The sequence below is a fragment of the Phalacrocorax aristotelis genome, chromosome 1, assembly GCF_949628215.1.
Source record: "Phalacrocorax aristotelis chromosome 1, bGulAri2.1, whole genome shotgun sequence".
NCBI lineage: Eukaryota > Metazoa > Chordata > Aves > Suliformes > Phalacrocoracidae > Phalacrocorax > Phalacrocorax aristotelis.
Window position 1 is genome coordinate 48,793,681 of NC_134276.1, and position 21,977 is coordinate 48,815,657.

Here is a 21,977-nt window from a genome sequence, read left to right on the forward strand (position 1 = left end):
GTTTGCTCCCTTAAAAATCCCTACATAATTCTGTGCCGTTTTCTGGTGAAATCTTAGTCACACTGAACTTCATGGGAATTTTGGCATCAACTTCAGAGAAAGTAGGATTTCACACTTGTGTTTATCAAGGTGTACTTGTATTTTTCTGGGTGAGGAAGCCTTATATTCAATGCTTAACATGGAGTTTGGGAGAGTAGGTTTAGGGAGGATCTCAGCACAAGTTAGAACAAATGAAAAGGGTACACTGTCCAGGCCTAATAAAAATATTCTTATCATAAAGATAATGCACTATTTCTACCATTCACAAAAAGCAGGGGTAAAAAATGGTCATCTGAACTTCGAATTTTCTTTAGTTTCTGGAATCAACTTTGTAAATCATCTGCACACATTAATTCAGCTTCCTAGATTTCCTAATATTAGGAAAGCAAGGGTGGGATTTGTCTCATCTGACTTGAAGCATATACAAGTTAGATGTCTAAATCTAAATTAGGCTGCTTTTTATACTGACAGGAGAAAAGTAAGTATCTCTGGAGATGATGTGTCCAACCTTATTCCAGAGGCCAACATTATTATGCAGAGGTTAATTTCCTGTTTTTCTTTGTTGATCATGAAAAACCTAGAGGGACTGACTCAAAGATATTCAAGCCTTCATTGCTTAAGATAGATCACATGAACCACACCCTAAATTTCCTACACCCTATGCCAAGGATAGGTCTCTTGATTACTCTTGATTCCTGAGTACCTCAGAAGTACATTATGTGTCTCAAAGCAGTCCTTTTCAGTTGAGGGTAATTTTGGAGGCACTGGCTCTAATTGCCTATACCACCTCCCCTTTTTTAAAAAATGTTAAATGGGATACACCGTTCAGGTTGATATCTTGTTTTATTGTTCCACCTTAAATTTTCAATTTTCTTTTTTCTTTCATCTGTATAGTCTCTTTTTATCTCTTTACTTCTTTTCCCCCTTCTGTAGCTATAAAAGTCCTGTTATTCTTCTTTTCCCTTTTTGGCCTATTCAGACTTAAGGCTCCTTGGATTCTTTTCCTGCCACTCCTTCCTGTATATGTTCTTTGAACCCTGAATAGCCCTTCTGAAGACAGTCTGACCATTGCTTTGCCTTTTTTTCTCCTTTTTTTTCTTTTTCCCCACAGATGAGTTTTAATCCTGTTGCATTTCCCCCAAGAGTTTCCAATTTTCTTCCATTAAGGTAAGCTTCAAACATTTATTCTCATCCCATATTTAATTGTTTATGCTCTCTAAAATCTTTCTGCAAGTAGAATTGATACCCTTCCAACATTTTGCTCTCTGAATTATTTTCTTGCCATAGTGGATTCAAATGCTCTGCTTCCATATTTTAAGTGCCCTTTTCCCAATAGGTGAAACTTTGACCCAACTCATCATCTTTATTCTTTGGAATTCATTGTATGCGATATCTTTGTGTCTGTATGCACCATCCAGAGACCTGATCAGCTAAAACCCACTCAGAGGTTTGTGCCTTTCCTGGCTCTGTTCCAGAGTGGTGGCCTAAAGGAAATGCATGCTATTATTGCTACAGGTTTTTTATACCCCCTTTTTTTTCTTTTTTTTTTTTTTTTTTTTAATTTCTTATATGCTTACCTGAGATTTTTACCATTTTACTGTTGTCACTAACAAAATTATAGCATATGTGCTCTGAAAGCGTTATATAACACTTTTTACACCTATCGGTTTTCTCCATTCTGTCTTTCCCATGCATACTGCATCCTGCCTTTTCAACACACAGGAATTATCCCACTAAGTTTCAGTTAGTCTTTCCAGATTGTAATCTCCTTTATTTAGTACAGCATCTTCCAGTTGTTGCTTGTTTCCCCACACATTTGCGTCAGGCATTATATTCTTGTTATCCTTCATCTTTTGCTTCAGAACAGTTTTAGTTTCTTGCTTAATTTGTATGTTGGAAGTACAAGTTGGATTATTCAAATTAAGCGAAAGCTTTCCCTTTCCCTCCTTCTCCTGAAGGTTTATGGCCTGCCTAACAGGCCCTGCCAGTTCTAAGCCCAGGAGGCTGGCAATCTGTCTGCATAAACGGAGAAGGTGCAATCCAAAGAGTTGGCTCCGGCTGCAGGACGCATTCCAGTGATCTGTGCATTCAAAATCCTCCAATTTACCCTATCAGATCTTCCCTTGGTTGGCTTCCAGTATCAGCATTTTACTTTCTTCACCCATGCTTGGCAAGGGGAAAACTTCTGCAAGTTACTTATCTGCACAGTTCCAATTATCTTTTTTTTTGTTCTTACTGTCTGAAGAAAGAGCTGCCTATATATTATATAAATGTTCTTCATTGGTGTCATTTGTTCCTATAGGGAATATGATGATTAGAAATTCCAGAGCATTACTCAATAAATCTAGCAACACCTTTGTTATGACAGTCCTTTTTGTCCTGGTTCTCTATCATGTTTTCCTTAGGTAATACTTTGAACTACTTTCCTTGTATGCAAAGTAATTGCCTGGGACTGCTCATCCTTTCCACCATTTTGACAGCTCTCTTTCAGTGCTTGCACTGTGGTCATAGGTGGTTGGAACCGTTTTCTTCATATTGAAAGAATAACACACCTGTTGCAGGTGTTAGCACTGTTTCCATACATATTTCCCATCTGCTTTTCCTGTGGGCTTTTTTAGGATTCTGCCTTGGCATAAAGCTTTACTTTTCTCCTTTTCTGTACGTGGGGTCCCACTAGTCTCTTCCTTTTTTGGTAATTTCTCCTCTTGTTCTTTGTCCAGTCCCTTTTTCAGTCTGCCTCTCCAGTTTGCACTTCATTTGGCTGTTCCCTTATCATTTGTAGAGTACATCTATTCCCCACTGGGTTTGTCATGGAAAGGTCACGGACATATTTTTGAGCAGCTGTTTCTTACTGTTCTTCAGGCTGTTTTGCAGTGTCCCAGCCCTTTGCATCCCATTTTAAGAGCTGCTATATTGTTTGTGTCTGTCATGTAGCCGGTGATTCCCATCACTGCCAGGTTTTGTGCCCTGGTTTGCCATGTGCTACCACAGGCCTGAGGTGACTCTAGTTAGCACATCTGACCAAAAATGTGAGAGTGGGAAAGCTGGAGGAAAAGTAGGCCTGTACTTTGCTGAGGAACCAGCATACTGTGGGACCCATCTTCCTGTTTCTGCTTGCAGAAAGGTTGGTCACAGCTTTCTCTTAGCTTGGGCAGATTTTGCTGCCAAATGCTGGGAGATTTGTTTTAGCCGTGAGTAATCAAAATAAAGAAAAAGGTAAATATGCTTAGCTAAGTGTGTGTAATCTGTATAACAGTCATCATAATAGTTCGCTTTCAAATAATTTTACTGAACAGGGAATACAGTCTTGTGGAAGAGGTACAGCCATCCAGTTTGAGGACAGATCACCCAATACAATGTTATAAAGTCACAGAATCGTAGAATGATTTAGGTCGGAAGGGTTCTTTAAAGGTCATACAGTCCAACCCCTCCGTAATAAGCATTGTCTGCCTCTGCACCTGTGAGGAACCACCAGTAAAAGGAAAAGTAAGATGATTAAGCAGGAAAAGAGAAGTCATTAGTATTCCAGAGCCAGCAAGTTCCTTCTTCTATCAGTGCCCTAAGAGCTACCTTTGTCCCCCTGGAGGTGGGCAGGGGAGGGGGACAAGCTGTTGCCTACCTCCCTCTGGGAAAGGTCCAGTCTTCTCTGCATCGACTGTCTTCCTTCTTATACCCATGTATAAAATACCTGACTTTTATTCTCCATATGGCCAAGCTATGGTCAGATATAACAGGGTGGTGGAAATAAGGAATTTCTCTCTGATTTAGAGCTAATTAGCCTTGGTGCAAATTTTATAGGAAGCAGGTTTGAGGCCTCTGATGTAGCTCTTTACAAAGGTGGGACATGGGGCTATCCATAGAAAGTGCAAATAGGTCACACAGGCTTTGAACTCTGCTCTTTGCCCTCCGGCTTCTTTGATGTGAATTTGCTGGCAGTGTCTCCCTTCAGACAGGAATTCCTCACCAGAAATCAGTGAGGTGGATTAAGAGCACTTTTTTCAAGGGAGATTTGAGACCATTTTCTTGCAGAGCTGTGTCCCTAAGGAGGCAAAGGTGTTCAACATGGTTCATTGTATAGGGTGTTAATCAGAATACTATTTTCTAAAAGCACTATTTAATTTTGTTATCCTTGGATGGTAGACTTCTGTTGATACTCTGCTTTGTGGATGACTTGCATTTTTACTCCCTCATATTCTTCCCTCATCATATTAAACAGCCATGTAAATTTTACAGGCCGCAAAGATGAGGTGGCAGAGTAACAGTTGCAAACAAAAATATTGCAAAAATTTCAGAAAATAATTTTGTCATTTTGTCAAAATGAGCTACAACCAATCATAGTAACACTAGGTGAAAAATAAAATTAAAAATAGGGGGGTAAATTTGCAGTCTGCTAGTAATTTTCCATTCTCAAGAAGGAAGCTCAGTTTTGTCCAAAACAACTCAATCCCTACTTTTATTACTAATGTACATAGCATGATTGATATTACATTTCATTATGTAAACATTTCTTTAATGCTTCTTATTACTTCTGCTCAAGTAACCCTGAAAAAATGTAGTATCTGGCACAAGATGCTGTTCCTATGGCATTGTCTCAAAACTAGTGGCTTTGTGCTGCACAAGATGGAGTTCTCAACGACATGGCAAAGCCTCCACTTTAAATCTTCACTTTAGGAAAGCTTTTCCATCTAACAAAAGCCCTATATCCTACATGGGGCTCTGGATCCATACCCCAGGGCATCAAGCCAGCAATGTAAGATTAAGGCCTAGGTATGAAAAGGTCTTGAAACCAACAGGAATAAGTAAGTTTTAGTTTAGGGCCTATATAAGGAGAGCATTAGTGAAGTGTCTTTGGTTCTGTCTGTTGCTGGTCCAAAGTCATTGTAAAAATACTTTTTTGTTTTGCTGGGGTGGGCAATAAGAGAAGCAGGAGAAGAGGAAGGAAATGAGTGTCTGTCTAATTATGCTTCCATAAATGTCCTCAAATACTTTGCTAATGTGGTTGGGGGAACTTTTTCAAAACCAAAATAGGCAACTGTGGAGCTTGCTTGTCCAGTTAAAGTGGGCAATTTACACTCATCAGGCTTGGCTAGAAAGCTTCATGAAAGCTTGGCTTTAAGTGTGGAGCCATACCACATCATTTGCTGTGTGTCACGGAGGCCAAAATAAATGATAGCTAAAGCTGTCTATAACATAGCCTTGTCTTCTAGGCTCTGAAACCTCAAAGAAATCCTTCATTTGACTGTACTGTATCTATCCTGGTGATGAAACGATATTATAATCACTTGCCACCGTTGGCAATATTTAGGTCAAAGGCACAAATTGTCACTGTGTGCTAAATAAAAGAAGGCAAGGGACAGAAGTGGAGTTTTGGATCCTTCATTGCAGGCACTGCTTAATTGCTGGCTCAGTCCCAGGCTTTGGGAGGATCTCTCCAAACAACTGTTTCTGAGTCAATACGTGGCACAGTTCTGGGGATAATTTGTTCCAGGGACCACCTCCAAAAACAGTGTCACATTTTGTTTCGGTCTCTGGTCCTCTTTTATTTACCAGCATAGACGTAGCCATTGGGTTTGTGTTGGCCTGCAGTCTTGTGAAGCTTTTCTAGTAAAGTCTACAGAATCTTACATGGTGATTCTGTTTCTCAGTGACTTCTCATCAAATGTCAGCTTCAAACCCCAGCCTGTCCAAATCCCCATCTGCCCTACAGTTTGTTTCCTCTAGCCAGCACATCCAAAGTTCAAAATGTCCATGATCTACTGTTTTATTCAAATGAACACCTTTGTGTTGGTTTTCTTTTTTAATTACCTATGTATTAATATTTTTTTGTTTGAAAATTAGATCTGAAGCCAGCACAAGCACAAGAGAGTTAAAGTTCCTTCTCCTGTACCCTTTTCGTGTCTCTCTGCTGGTGAAACTGCTTTTTTACTAGCTTGGCTTAGCCAGTAAAAGTTTGTGCAGAAGAAAAAGCTTCATCTATCGATCCCTTACATGATAATAATTTCTATTAGAAACATACATAAACCACAATAACTTAAATCTTCAACATAGACTTAGGAATTTGGCAGTATCCAACTGTGTTTTTAATGAAATACATTCGATGTAGAGGGAGAACATACGTCTCAAACACTACAATGATTTTTTTTTTAAGAAAGTTGAAAAATGTATTTTGATACATATAATTGTTCTTTGTGAAGGCCTGGTATGTGGCCTAGTAAGCTCTTGCAATCAATAAGCTTATAATTAAAGGAATGAAAGCCATGCTTTGGCATAAGAAAACTATATATTGATGTGGGAAACGTAAATATTGATGTTTTGATGAGTGGGGGCCAGGTAATAGAGAGAATGGTTTCCATAGTTTGTTAAGAAAGGGAAAAATGTATGTGGTAGCTATACCTGCCCTCAACAATTTCCTGTTAGTGTAGTCATTCATGGCACTGGCACATACAGTGGAAAGTATGCACAGGTATTACCACCCTAGCGATATTTTAGGAAAATGCCTCTCTCTGGAATTTTAGGAGTTTTGTACTTGAAATTAAGCATATTTCCCTTCAGAGAGGAAGGAATATTCATCTACTGCAGAGAAGATAAGCCTACTCAGTCCATTCAAACTGGTCTTTGAACTACATCTGTTTATTTTTTGTACCCTATGCCTGTAGGAGCTCACCTGCCTCTTGCAGTCATGCCTAGTTTAAGGCTTAGCTGCTTTTTTGAACAGGTCACCTATCCTTTTATTTTCTAATGAGCCTTTCAGATGTTATGTTCTCTAACATGCATAGTTCATTTTCATTTTTTGTATATAGATGTTAATCAGAAATTAGTTTGTATCTGTGACAGCAGAAAAATTGTTTCATACTGAGCCTTATCAGTATACGGCTAACAGGAAATATTATGAAGAATTTTTTGGTGCTGCAAATGCCCTTTGGTAACAAGCACGTAGAGTTATATTCAGACACAAAATCCGCTAAAGCTCCTTTGAAGTCAATGGCAAATCTCTGACTTTCTGTATAAGTGGAAGGGCTAAATTTACCATATAACCTTATAGAATCATAGAATCCTTAAGGTTGGAAAAGACCTCTAGGATCATCAAGTCCAACTGTCAAAGAATAGATCAGACTGATCTATTCTTACGAGGGAAAGAGTTACACTTCAGTCAAACTTTCTTTTTATATATATTATACACTGTTTTGGTTTTGAATTTCTTAATTTCAGAAAATATTTAGGGCATATTGAAAAATAAACCCTTTGCTTGAAAAAGGTGTTACACAGCAAGTCATATTCTTCAGGATTTCACACTTCAGGATTTCACACTTCAGAAATTTTGTCATATCTTTTTTACTGAATTCATCTTCTGTGTCAAACAATTACTTACCTAGGGAAAAATACGTGGAGGGATGTGACATGCTCAAGAACATTTCTTTAAAGTATATAAGAAGATCTCAAAAACATAGCACTGGGATTAGGAATTGATAGAAAGTCTTATGTTCCACACATTTGTGCTGCTGTGTGTCCATTCACAGAAGGTACCTCCAATCTCAGAATCAGTGTTTTTACAAGCTGTTAAAATGGCAATGCAATGCAAAGCCTCCAGTTCAGTTTATATCACTAGATATTAATTGCTCTGAAAGTCTGAACTTTTTTCTGCATAAGGTTCATTTTTTTTAAAAAAAGGGCTGCCGTTGTGCAGTGTTGACAGCACAACATGAAAACTCCTGCTGAGCTTGTCTATACAAATGTTTTGCTGTGGCTGAGCATAACATTCTTTGTTATCCAATGAAATGAATATAAAAAGAGGATATGAATACATGTAGTGGAGAAATGAAGTGTTTTTGAAAGGCCTTTCCTCTGAATGAAAGAAGAACAAAGCAAGATTGGCTAAGAATCAGCAAACTGGTTATATTTTTTTTCTACCTTGGGTGGCTCTGAGGGTTGACTGGGTGCCAGCTAACAAATTAGGCCATTGATATGTTACTTTTGTGTATGGAGTAATTCTTGATCTGTGCATGGTCTGTCCACACATGCAGGACTAATCTTAATTTCCAACATTTGTCTTTCTCATTTGGGGAGATAGTTTTTACTGTCAAAACAAATCTACTGATGCAGGTTTTACCCCCACACCCTCACTAAATAAGAACAAATAAAAAAGAAAGAGAACTTGTTAGAAGTCATTTCATTTCAAACCACCACCCATCAAAAAGAATAATAAATTAACCTCACACAGACTCTCAGTCCTCTTAGGTGCATTATGTTTCAGTTAAATGACATATCCTAATTTTCTGTGACAGGTAGGCAAAAAGTTAAAAAACATTTAACCACAACATATTACAGTATTCATATGCTTATTTCATGAGCCTGGGTTCTCTGGGAGTCAGGACAATTGAATACAGAGAAGTTACAAGGTGCCACTGTTCAGATCAGGTAGTGTTTTACACGTATTTTGTACAAGACAACTTAGCAGAAGCTCAGGCCTGTGCCTTCTCCATTGCTTTTCGATTTTTAGCATATATCACATTTGCCAAGTGGTGTGCACTGATGACATCGACATTTGGTCTCCCTCCTGGATTGGTTCATTCCTTGGACATTGCCAGCTTCTCATGTGTTCAGCAGATTTTCAGCCCCTGCCATGAGTGTCGCACACCCCTGTGCCTCCGCACAGCCACCAGGCCGGGAGACAGGCTGTCTCCCACTTGCATCTCCCACTTATCATCTCCCTCCCAGACTGACCAGCAAAAGAGGTGGAGGAGGAGATGGAAGGGGAAGTGGTGGCTGGCAGTGGTTGCTTTAGGAAGGTCAATTAAAGGCTGAGAGTGGGGAAAGAAAGGATTAAAGAACTGACTGGGCTGGGGTGCTATGAAGGGAGCATGGAGCTGAGGGAGACTTGGAGAAGTGCAGGAGAGGAGGGGGGAGATGATCCGGCCACAGGACCATCAGCAGGGAGGAGGAACCACAGGAATGGAGGCTTTGGAAACATAGCGAAAGCAAGGTAATTGAGGATAATAACTGATAATTTGAAGGAAGGAGACACAGGGGTAGGATAGGAAGAATAAGTCAAGATACTAGGATTTTGCTAGATTGTGTCACATTACTCAACTATTTCACTGTAGTAATTCTTGCTTGAATGTCATGTAAGCTGTTGATATGTATGGTATTTTATGAATTCTAAGAAGTGAGGGATGTCAAATAGGGAGAGAAGGAACTTTGCAGTGGGAAAACTGAAATAAGATGTACGGTATAATACACTTTATAATGTGTAGAGTGAGGTGCATACAGTGTATTTCTGTATGCTTGGGTTTTTTAATTGACCTTTCAAAGCTTTCTGCTCTTTAGGTATTGTCACTTTTTGTATCATACCTTTTCTTTTGCATGCACTGTTACAAAAACAAATATTATGTCTATGCAGCTAAACAAATGATGGCCAAAGAGAAAGTTAAAGCACTGAACCCTTTGTTGCAACCCATTATATGTATGCATGCATTTATGCATAAATATTTATATTTCATGGAATTAGAGGTCACTGTTATAGGATTGTTTAGAAGACTGAATGATAAATCAGGCCAGTTTTAGTCTTTGAAACATGACTTTATTGGATTGATAGTCATAAACAAGACACACTGCGAATGATTAGTTCCTACTCGTTTGTAGTTATTATTACTGCACATTCAGAGCAGTTAGTCCGTAACAATCATATCCTAAATTAACTATTGATTGTCTGCACTATTCCTCTGGCTCAGTTCTGGACTATGCCAACTAACCCTGTCCAAGACATATGTGGTATAGAAAGGAAGACACTTAGGCAATGCGGGTGCGAGCCAGTCAGTGCCACTAAGGCCAGAGATGTCTCCTCATTTTAACGCTATAGAGAGAGCATGGGTCACCTTGGAGAAGTCACTGAAGAAACAGTGAGTTTTTCTGTTTTGGCTGTACTGTGTTGGATTAAGAAACTACCACCCCTAAGAGCTCATTCCTAGCCTCCCTATTGTATTTATTTGTCTAGAGAATTTGAGATTTATTGATCTACAGCAAAAAAATAGCGTGATGATTTAGCATACTCACCAGAGGATGGGTGTTCTCACATCCTGTCCCTCTCTAAGGGTTGTTTATAAGAAGGGTAAAAAAATGTATACTCACAGCAATAGCAATTTCCGCTTCTACATATTGGGACTGGATTACAGTTTATTCTCAGAAATAGGAATGGTTTTGTCATCTGGTTTAGTTTCACTGAATCTTCCCTTTTTGGAAAATCAGGAAGAGATACTCATCAGGCTTGCTATTTTTGGTTTATTTATTGTTGTTGTTTTGTTCTATAACAACATTCTTTAATACAGTTGTAGCTGTTTTCTGAAGGGATTGAAAATTACTCAGAATTTATTGTCCTGTGTGTATCTGTGAAAGAGCATTTTTACCTTCATTAACAAAGTCAGAGTGCAAGCCTGTGGTGTTAGCACACAAGGAACAAAAGCATTTCTTCTGACACTGGGTAAACAGTTTGGCCAAAAGATCTGTGCCAGGAGTCCATACAGAATTACAGACATGTTGTGCAAGGCTTTTGTAAGTGAATAGCAAAGGTACTTTTTGCCATGACATTTGCGCAAATGGAACCGAGCAAACCATGAAGGACGCTTCACCTTCCACGTATGCTATCGTAGAAGGGTGTGTCATTCTTCTTGCTAAAGCTCTGCATTGTCTCTTCCCTCCAGGGACAGAGCTGATACTAATCTCTGTACCTTGTGCTCATGTCAGACAGAAGCTTTATTAATAATGACAATGGCACATCCTTTGCAGTATCTTCCTGCTTCACTTGGAGCCTTCTCAGATGTTATCTTCATTGTTTCATAGAGGCTATAAATATGAAAGTATTTACAATGAATTTTTTCCAAACAGTTAATTAGTGAACTATGTGCTAGATTTACATTGTCTGTGTTACGCCCAGGCTCAAAACCAAGGGCAGATTCAGTCAGATAAAAGCAGTTCTTCACATTTGGGGCATGAAAAATATCTGCTCTCCTATCAGCATGGAGTAATTTCCATTTACAAAATGTAGCATCTTGGATGAATGTGCCCTGGATAATTTTTTTTTTTTTGGGTAGGAACACAAGTACTAACAAGAAAAAGTAACAGACTTGAATTTTTAATTTGGTAATTGTATTTAAATGAGAACAATATTTAACATACATACTACATCTTCTCTTGTTTGTAAGTCTCAGGGGAGTCTAGAAGAAGATAACACTAAACTTGTGGAAAATGGAGACACCAGAGATTAGCTGATGTGCCCAAGTAACATTGCTCCTCAGAAGCAGACCATGGAAATTAGGGCTCTAGCCTCTTAGACAGGAAAAATCCAGCTCTTTGGATGTTTTCAAGTGATGTTAATTTTTTTCTTTTGTTCTAAGCCTCAACAAAAATTTTAGGTATCTTAATAACAGAGATGAATGAATGCAATTAGGTAAAAGATATATTTAACCTTATAGTTTTTTTATTATTATTATTTTCAAACTGAAGCAGAAGCAAAAGCTTTCTGAAGACTTGAAAGGATCAGGTTAAATTTACTGACTTTTAATTGTGCATCCCAGGGTTCATAGGTTTGTCTGGAACGTACCAAAATTGTCAATGTTGTATTCCTTTCTGTGGCTCAGACAGCAATTAGAAACCTGTTATGAGAAAACTGAATATGATTCTGAGCTGTACATAGTTAGTAATTGTTCTTTTTTGACCAGAAAGGGTGAGAAATATAGTATATTACAGAGTAATAACTGAGGCTGGCTCTTCAGATGAATTTGAACAGCAAATAGATTTACTGAAAAGGTTATTTCTGTGTAAAATCATGTACGAGTGGTGATATTCCTAGTACTCTATCAAAGTGTTTTCATGTGACACTGGATCAGTGTGAAAAAGTCGGGTTTTTTTCAGGAAGTTACCTGGTAGAGATTGAAGTGGTCTTTCTTCTACTGTCATGGTTGTGCTGCTGATCTACTTTGATTGCTCTGAGAAGTGTTTTAGTCACCATTTAAGTGAGAATGCAAGCATATGGAGGAAAAACTTGAAGATGAGGGCTACTGCTGAGTCAGACTGGTACAGAAAACAGTGCTGAGGCAATGGTGCTCCCCATCACTGTGCAAACCTAGTAGCCTTTATTTGCTGGTCTTAATGGGAATTTTTTTTTTCACCTTTTTTTCTGCAGAGCATGTTCATATAAACAGGAACTTGAGGAGGAAGGAGGGTCAGAAGATGGAGCCAGCTCAGAGGAGCTATCAGCAGGAGAAAGGAGGGAGAGGAATTCCCAACAACCCCACCTCCCGCTACCCTCCACAGCCGTGTGTTTTTCTGCCTCTCTTTTCTTTTGGCAAGCAGGTTGCCAGTGGTAAGACAGTAGTAATTCCCCTGCCACCGTGCATTCGAAGCGGTGTGTTTCTTGCTTTCTCCCATGGGAAAGTGAAATTAGCCTTCAGGCAAACCCTGCAGTACAATATTGGGTACAAGATTTTGAAAAAAAAGGTCAAGGGGAGAGTTGAAAGCATAAGTGATTTTGAGCCTGAGAGATGTCATACCCAAAAGTACCAAGTACCCTTTCATGAAGACAGTGCACAATGGCACCCAAAGCCCAAGTAGGTACCACAGAACCCCCTGAAAACATCTTTCCTTCCACCCCCAACCTTTCAGATCATGAACCAGGACATCTTAAAGAAGCTACTAACCCCAAATTGCTGAGGGATGAAGTCAGGCAACTGCAGTCAGAGTAGACACATGAGGAAATGGAGTCATGTGGCACAGGAGATACACCTTAAACATGAATGTCTGCATCAGACCATTCTCTTGAAAACATTAGCATCATCAGCACCACTTCCAGTTCTCTGAGAAGTATTATTGAATCCACAGCCTTGGCCAGAGTTTATTTAAGATCGTCTCCACATGAGAAACAGAAATCCAATTTCCTGTTCCAAGAATGAGGAGCAGTGGTTCAGATGCATTAAGCTCTTGCTTAGATTGTATCTTGCCAGAAACGTAAGATTAATTATTATTTCTTCCTTGTTAAGTGCAGGATATGTGCTTGGTGCTCTGTAAGACATACAGAAAGACAGCACCTACGGCTAATTGCTTTCAGTTTCAATACCTGATCCTTCACAGCCATGCTTTCCTACCACATTGAAACCTTATTTGAATGATTAAGAGTTATTTGAAAGGCAAACAAGATTTAAATTACAACTGCCTCAACAGGAGATAGGAGAACTGACATGGAGATACTTGCAAAGGCCAGTAAACAAGAACATAGGAAAGTAAAATTCTGTAGTTGTATATTCATTGTCTTCACAGAGTCAGCTCCTGGTTATAATCATTATACTTTGAATGTTATTTCTGGTTTGTGGGAAGAAAGAGAAATAGTAATGAATTTTTTTTAACAATAGAGTTTGGAAAGAAAGTAAGAAAGACATCTGCGGTCTCATTGAGATCTGAGTAAAGTCAGTAGTGCATTTTCCATTAACTTAAACATAATAGGACCTTAATTTAATTTAATTTGATTTAATTCTCAGTTTCCTGTAATGTGTTTTATAACGTAAAGAGGCTCCAAATTTGAGATGATAAAATATTTCCAAACAAGATGCAGCCAATATTCAAACAATACTTATCCGTTATAGGTATGTTATAGCAGTTGATACAGATGTCAAAGCAACAGATCTCAGAGCTTGTTGGTGTTTAGAATTGCTTATTGGTGTGACTGATATGGCTATACTCGCAAAGGGTTGCTGAAGCTGCAGCTAAACAGCTCTTTCATTGGCAAAGCTTAAACTCATTTTCCAGACAGAGGAAGTCATACTAGCAAAAAACTGTCTTGGCATTATAATTCAATAACCATTAAGCATTTCTGTTATTTGTTCTGTGTGACTCACTCTGTTAAGTCCCTGTCTCACCTCCCACACTGCGCGCAGCATCTGCAACACAGGTATTGCCACATTGGCCAGTGGAGAGCAGGTCCCCTGATCAGCTGTACCAAGCACAGGGAGCCCCCAAAACAGGGAAGCGTGACCTGGGAGCGGAGTGTTTATGCTTTCTAGAAAGGTCAGAGACTCACAGAAGTCCCTCTAGAGATATGCTGTCTCCAACTGCAGCCTTTTACCATGTTCCTGCTTTCATTTTATTTCTGAATCATTCAATGTGGAAAAAAATGAGATATCTTTATTTCAGTGGGTGTAATCAGGTTTCACGGAGATTTAACTAGGGAATTAATACCTACTGAAAGTTTACTTCAGGGAAGCAAAGAATGCAGGAAAATTTGAAAGAAATAGGCTGATGACATGAGAGACAAGAGCCTGAATGCAAGTGGTAACATGGAAGGAGAGGATGATGGAGCTTTGCAGTAGGCTGCAAGAAGAGAAGAGTAGCTGTTCTGCTGCAATGTTTTCTGTGACCAAAATATACAGAAGGCTACACTGAATATGCTTGTGTCACTGCTTGTACTTGCTGCAGTTACTTCTTGGCTGTGATGTCATACAAATAGCAGGGAAGTAGAATCCATATCCCTGTCATTCTACATACTTATACGTGCATTCTGCAGTATGATAAGAGGGAGAACGAAAGCCCACTGGAACCTGGCGTATTAGGCTTGCTGCTTTTTCTTTTTTTTTTTTGCCATTTCCTTATAGAGGGTATGACTTAGGGAAAAAAATATGCCTGAAAAACCTGTTCTTATGCTGTAATAAGGTGGTGGTGGTAAAACTACTTTGTCTGCTCCGTGTAAAGGAATGCTTTGTTTTTCAACATCATCAATTGAGGGCATGTCTCTAAGGCACTTTTTTGATCCGCTTATTTTTCAGGGGACTACAACATATGTTTTTCCTCTTCCACTTTTTAATATTTTGGTCTCTGGTGAATCCGCATACAAAAGCTTCCTTCCTTTAGTTGGAGTCCACAAATGAAAGGCTTTTCTTTCTCTGATTGCAGATTAGCCTGCCAAGAAACAAACTCTAACTGGAGAACATCACTTTAATTTATTTATGGGATACAGATGACAAGGAAGTCTGTCCTCTTCTCAGGCTTTTTGGAAGGCTTTGGGCTGACCCAGCCCAGCAGAGTTCATATGGCAAAGGCAAACTGTGCCAGGAACCAAAGCCAATAGTCATTGCAAACCTCTGAACCAAAACATTCCTTTAGTGCTTGAATTTCCCTATAATTTGTGTAGATTCCCTTTTTGTCAATGAAGCTTGCACTGGATAACTAGCTTAGTGCAATCAGACTAAACAACTGTGCTATTCATTCAGCAATTAGATGATAGCAGTAATGCATGCTTTATGGTTTCCGTTCTTCATTCTTTCCTTTCTTTTAAAGTCCTTGGAGACAAACTCTAGGATGTTTGGCAAAGAGGAGGCTCTTGCTGAAAAATATCCTGTCTTTTTTTACTTTAGGGTTGCTAATAAGTTCTATTCTCAGAGGCAAAACATCAGATCCACATAGGAAGAAAAGATCAGCAGAAAAAAGGCAACTCTACACTCATTTATATATATGTGAACATTTGCTCTCATCTATTTAAACGATGGAGGAAGACTTCTTTTTTTGTAAATCACCAGCAGCATATGGCTTAATTTAGAATAAAATGAGAATATTTTGAATGCAAATAATTTTAGCAGAAATAGAGTGAAGTATGTTTGCTGTATAAATGACTTGAGAGGGACGTAGGACTAGAAGTAAGAATTTTGCTGTTGTTGCAGAAGGTAAACCTTTGTGAAAGGGGAGACTTCAGTGCTTCAGCTTTCAGTTAGGAGTTTCAGTTTTGGCCAAAATCAGCTGTGATTTTTACCCTTTCCTTACTTCTGCACATAACTTCTCTGCTTTTGGAAAAAGGGATCTATATGTATGGATAACTCAATGACATTGTTAATGATCCTGTTAACTAAGGGGCAAACTTTAGCTCTCTGTGTATAACAAAAAAAAGAAAAAAGTTGAACGAAGTCAATAAAAAATGATATATCTTAGCAAATGTTCTCTCTTCATATAGCTGGAAAGTAAACTGTTGCTTTTTTACTACCATTGCATTTTTTTATTCTGTCAGTTCTTCCTCCTTTATTTTACACCAGTTCTGTTGCTCAGCCACTGCGTGACTTCAGACAGATCACTTAAATTCCCTGTACTGTCCTTTCTTTATTTAAGGGCTAATCCAAACCCCATTAAACTCAATGTGGGTTCTGAGAGATAAGTAATGGCAGATTTATCTGTGGTAGCTTAAAGCATTACAGCACCCAGATGCCTTTGCTATCTACCTCTTTTCAAAGGATTAATTCCCCAATAGCAGGCAAGGAAGGACAGGATATAAGCCATGTGTCAGTCACTGTGGTTTGCAGTACATAATATTAGATTAAGTTGCAATGAAAGTAGGTGCTCATTAATAAACTGGGCTGTAAAATGTGGCAGTTGAGGCACAGATACATGTCCTGTTCTGTCGTTCAGTAATATTGGTGATGACCTAAGGGAGATGGGCAAGTTGAAAACATAGGGCAGTAACTCCTCTAACTATAAATGTGAAAGATTGTCTGCCAGGGCTCTGAAAATCTTACCTGCATACCTCTAAAGTGGTAGAAAACACTGATTTCTGTAAACTGCTTGAAGATACTGATAAAAGGCAGTGAATAACAATAAAGTATCATTGTACATCTCAAGGGAAGGATGGCTACATTTAAGTTTTAAATGCTAAAAGGATGAAAAAAAAGGGGGAAAAAGGTATTTCCAGCTGACTACAAGTACATTCCATTTCTATTCAGACCACCTCATTTAGTTTCCAAAAATGCTGGTTTGAAATACATTTGAGCCTAAGGACTGTCATTTTTCTCACGGTGGCAATCAGCCATGACAGGATGAATGTCTGTGAGGACTTGAAGCAGAAGTAGAGAAAGACAGAGTGAGGAGAAGCCAATGGGGCAGCATGACATTCCAGCATGGTTTGTACTAAACACTGACTTGAAAGACCTTCCTAATGTTGGGCCGCTCCTCGGAAGCTGGTCTAGTACCTCTCTAATTGTCCACTTGAGTTCAGTGAGCTCTTGTTCATGGCTCAAGGTCACTCCACCTATATTTGATATTTAGCTGAAGTGCCCATGATTAGAGTCTTGTTGCCCTGGGTTTCCTCTCTTGTCAGTGGTCAAGGATAGGCCTTCAGAATTAACCAGCTATCTCTCCCCAGTGAGTGCTTGAAGAAGGAGAAAGAACTACAGGGAACCAGGCTGTGGTGTGCCATCTTACAGCAGCCTTATTGTTAAGATAGACAAATTTAAGTAGTCATGCCAAGGCTGAAGAGTTCAGATTTTTTGTTTCCAAGTCCAAAGCTGCAAATCATTATGCAAATGTTTTATATTAATTTTTCTTTAGTTGGACTATTTTAACCAAATGTAGTATCATATTGGTAAGTGTAGCAGAGCACAGTATGAATGATACCAAATCATAGAAGTCTAATAGCATAGGATCAAAAGAATATAAGCCCATTGGTTTAGATCTCACCAAGACCAGAAAATTTAACCCCCGCGCCACTGAAAATCAATAAGAACTAGTGACATCTGCATGTTAATTATTAAAGCCTGCCTTGCACAAGTGAATGAAAGTAACAATTTCAGAAAAACTGGTACTAGTGATTCAGTCATATACCCTACTTGACCTCAGAGAAATCAGCAGTTCCAGAACAGAAAGAAGTATACAAATTCTCCCTTACAATGTCTATATTTGTTCAGGGAGTATAGCCTTTGAAACATAGGAAAAAAACCCCAAATATATTAGCTGTTTCAGTGGGTTATGGCTAAGGAAAAGAAAAAAAATGTTTGCATTCAAGGATAGGTGTTTACTACATCATCTTGTGGGAGAAACAAAAATTAAATGTAAAATCATCTCTGCACAAAAAGAACAGTGATGTGAAAAATATACTATTTATTTTACAACAGAAACATTCTTACTGGAAAGAGTATGCCATTGGTTGAGTTTCAACTATAGTGAAGCCTACTTGGAAATAAATGTGTGGTTTTACAGGGTATGGGCTATCATACTGCCTTTTAGCTTGGTGTTTTTTACTTCTGGGACATGAACAGTCACCACCAATGCGTCATGAGTAACTTTTCTTTATTTGTACTGCTTACTATCATTTGTAGTGTGTCATTATTTGAAGTTTGGTGTAAGTCTCAATTGAAACATTAAACTTTTTATGAACTGGAAATCTTGGAAATCCTTCAGAGGAAGGCTTTTATTTATGATATTGTAGTCAGTGTTTCCATTATATCCCCCTGTTTTCTGGGATTTATAACTTAGTTGTAAAAAAATCATTCTGGACTGAAATTTGGCATATGGGATTGAACCCGAAGAAATATGGTTTTTACCCAGCTTGAAAATAAGCCTGGTCACATGTAAACTGCAGGATATAGAAATGATTAAATGTATTCTTTAGAGATTGTTTTGCTTTATCATTATGTTCCATCATATTATAACATTTTCTACAATTAATTTTGTATTAATAATGTTACATTTCAAATACCATTTTCATCCCACCCTCCTGAGTCTTGGATGAAGAATAAAGTGATTACTGCTGTGTTTATCACTGAAACATAGTATGGCTGAGTGTTTCAGTAGCACCAAATTAACATGATGGTTACTTCTTCTGAGTAGCATAGATCACCATTTTGGTACATAGAAGAAATGCAGGCAGACAGAATGCAGCTACACATTGGCAAAAGCCAACCAGCCAACCAAAAAAAAAATCCCCAAACTTCCAAAAGTAAAAACTAAACAAAACAAAGCAAAGCTCTAGATGACACTAAGCTTAGAGACAGCATAGCTAAGGCATTCTAGTTTCTGCAGAGAGCTATGGGATAGAGTGATACTGTAGATTTTTCTTTTTTTTTCAAGATCTCTAGTTCTGTTCCTAGCTCAGAAAATGACAACTTTAACTGTCAGATTACTGTTGTTTTCCCATTGGAACATCACCACAGTAATGGTCAAGAAAAAAGATTGTCATTGCAAATTCGCAGATTTCTGGGTTATCTTTGGAGGCTTCATACTGAAGTAATTACCAGTATCTACTTCTTTTAGCTTGTCTGTTCCAAGGAGAGCATGATCTGAGTAAAAAGTATGTTACAGTTTGTGAGTACTTTCACCAACCAGCATTTTTAGTGAGAATTCCTTCTCAGATTTCTATTGGTCACATTAAGATATCAACACAAATTTTGTCTCTCAGAGGAAAATCAGAGAATCTCATTGGAACTCTCTGACTCCCATTTTTGCTTGGAGGATTTACATGACACCAATAAGATTATTTCACAGACCTCAAACACAGAAAAGCAGTCCTGGGAAGCTTTAGAGAGCTACAATGCCACTAGGGAGCTAGAAGGATTGCTCTTGTTCATCACCTCTCTTACTTTAGCTGAGAAGAAAGCAGGTGTGGTGCAGAATGTACTAGCACGTTTGATCTGGTAATTCATGATAGATGTAACTTGCTGCTTGTTTGGAATTGACATACATAAAATGATAAAAAATGGAATGAGAATATTAAGGCATTAAAAGCTCTTTAATGATGAAGAATGTTCAGTCTTCATTGTTAATTTAACAAAGCCTAATAATGTCTAAAGGTAAAAAAAAAAAAAAAAAGACACTCATAACCCCAAAACCAAACCCATCAGCAATCTTCTAGGACTGTGAGTTGGCATGCTGCATTAAATACAGAACATCTGGAGATAAGTGATTCCCATTTTTTTAAAGAACCTGAGAGGATAAAAGAAGGGGAGTGTTCCTGAAGTGGTGTCATAACAATATACTGAGACCCTGGAGGATGCTACAGGACACCTTACTGTGAGGGCAACCAAGCCATGGCACAGGTTGCAAGAGAGGTTGTGGAGTCTCCCTCCTTGGAGATATTCAAAAACCATGTGGACACGGTCTTGAGAAACTCACTGTAGGTTGCCCTGCTTGAGCAGGTGAGCTGGACCAGATGACCTCCAGAGATCCCTTCCAACCTCAACTATTCTGTGATTCTGTGGTTTTGTGATTCAGTGTCAGACTGGTGCACTCCATTTTATGTTGTGCTGCAGTGTCTAAGTCTATATATCAGATGTATTGAAGTGTTTTTAATATTTTTTTCTGATGCATATGTTGATACAGCCGGTACAAATACATGGCACTTCTCCACTCCAGCCAAACAGCAGGGGTTCGTAGGTTATTCTGTGGTTTGTCTGAGCTACTTAGAACTACCACTTACAGTTTCTGAAACAGTTTGCTTTTAGTCTTGTGCAGCTGATACCAATGACCATGGAAGTCAGAAAGGAATCTTTCTATTAACATCAGCAAGCTGTGGACAAGCTCCTCAATGTCTTGCACTGTTCAATAATGAGTATATTACATTTATTGTTTGACAATATTAAGTTCAGTATTAATAGCTTGGAGTAAAATGTCTGAATTCATAACTAGATATTCAGAAATGGTGAGAAAAGGCTGAGATAGAATTGCAGAAAATCAACATCTAATTTCGGTACATGTCTAAAGGAGTTTGGTACATGTCATAAAGGAGTACAAGAGAGAAGAAATTTTGCCCAGCAGAAAAGGACCTAGGGGTGCTGGTTGAAAGCCAGCTGAACATGAGGCAGCAGTGTGCCCAGGTGGCCAAGAAGGCCAACAGCATCCTGGCTTGTATCAGGAATAGTGTGGCCAGCAGGAGTAAAGAAGTGATGGTGCCCCTGTACTCGGCACTGGTGAGGCCACACCTGAAATACTGTGTTCAGTTTTGGGCCCCTCACTACAAGAAGGACATTGAGGTGCTGGAGTGTGCCCAGAGAAGGGTGACAAAGCTGGTGAAGGGTCTGGAGAACAGGTCTTATAAGGAGCAGCTGAGGGGAGCTGGAGTTGTTTAGTCTGGAGAAGGCTGAGGGGAGACCTTATCGCTCTCTACAACTACCTGAAAGGAGGTTGTAGTGAGGTGGATTTTGGTCTCTTTTTCCCAAGTAACAAGAGATATAATGGAAGGAAACAACCTCAAGTTTCACCAGGGGAGGTTTAGATTGGATGTCAGGAAAAATGTATTTACTGAAAGAGTGCTTAAGCATTGGAACAGGCTGCCCAGAGAGTTGGTAGAGTCGCCGTCCCATCAAAAAACGTGTAGATGTGACACCTTGGAACATGGTTTAGGAGGCCTGGGGGTGTTGGGCTGAGGGTTGGACTTGATGATCTTAGACGTCTTTTCCAACTTTAATGATTCTATGATTCTATGATTAAATGTGCACAGCAAGAAACAGAGAAACAATAACACAATGAGAACAGTAATGAAGTAGGTGGACAGAGTGAGAATATGGCTAAACTATCTAGGGAATAAGGGTTAAAATTAAGAATTTGGGAAGGGATCAGTTAAAAAGGAAATCAAACATGTAGGTTTGAAAAGTAGAAAAGTATATTTCAGAAAGCTTCCTCAAGAAGTGTTACAAATATCAAGCTTGAGACTGGTCTTACTTAACATTTTAATTGGTACTGTCTGTTGATAAAATGTGTGTGATACAAAATGAGGCGGCATTGGCAACAGTTAAATATTACAGGCAGAGCTGACAGACTGACAAACTTGGAGGAAGAGGATTCTAAGAATTCCTGTTACCGTCTGCAAGATGTCTTCCTGAGAGAGAAGACAGGATGTGTTAATCAATCACAGCAATGTGATACAGTACTGAAAAAGGCATACAATAAATAGAATATATCAGAGGTACAGACACTCAGACGAGGCTTTGATAAGACCTTCTTCACATTATTTACTGTTTTGACCATCCATATGCTTAAAAATATGTTAAGCTAAAACAAGAAGGAAGCAGTAAAAATAGGAGGGCGAGGGAAAGGCAGAATCTGTCTTCTGAACAGGCTTGATATTTAACTTACTGAAATGAAGACTGACATGAGGATCTGATTACTCTCTCTAAATATATTAAGGACTTAATGCCAGAAAGGGAAAA

At 38.8% G+C, this 21,977-nt stretch overlaps 1 long non-coding RNA gene across 1 annotated transcript; it reads left to right on the forward strand.

The window, feature by feature from the left end:
* The first annotated feature begins 1,189 nt into the window (after positions 1 to 1,189).
* LOC142052089 (uncharacterized) lies at positions 1,190 to 15,971 on the forward strand. The gene is made up of 3 exons (XR_012658707.1): positions 1,190 to 1,206; positions 12,215 to 12,394; positions 15,432 to 15,971. It is a non-coding gene; the product is annotated as an uncharacterized LOC142052089 (long non-coding RNA).
* Positions 15,972 to 21,977: the final 6,006 nt, after the last annotated feature.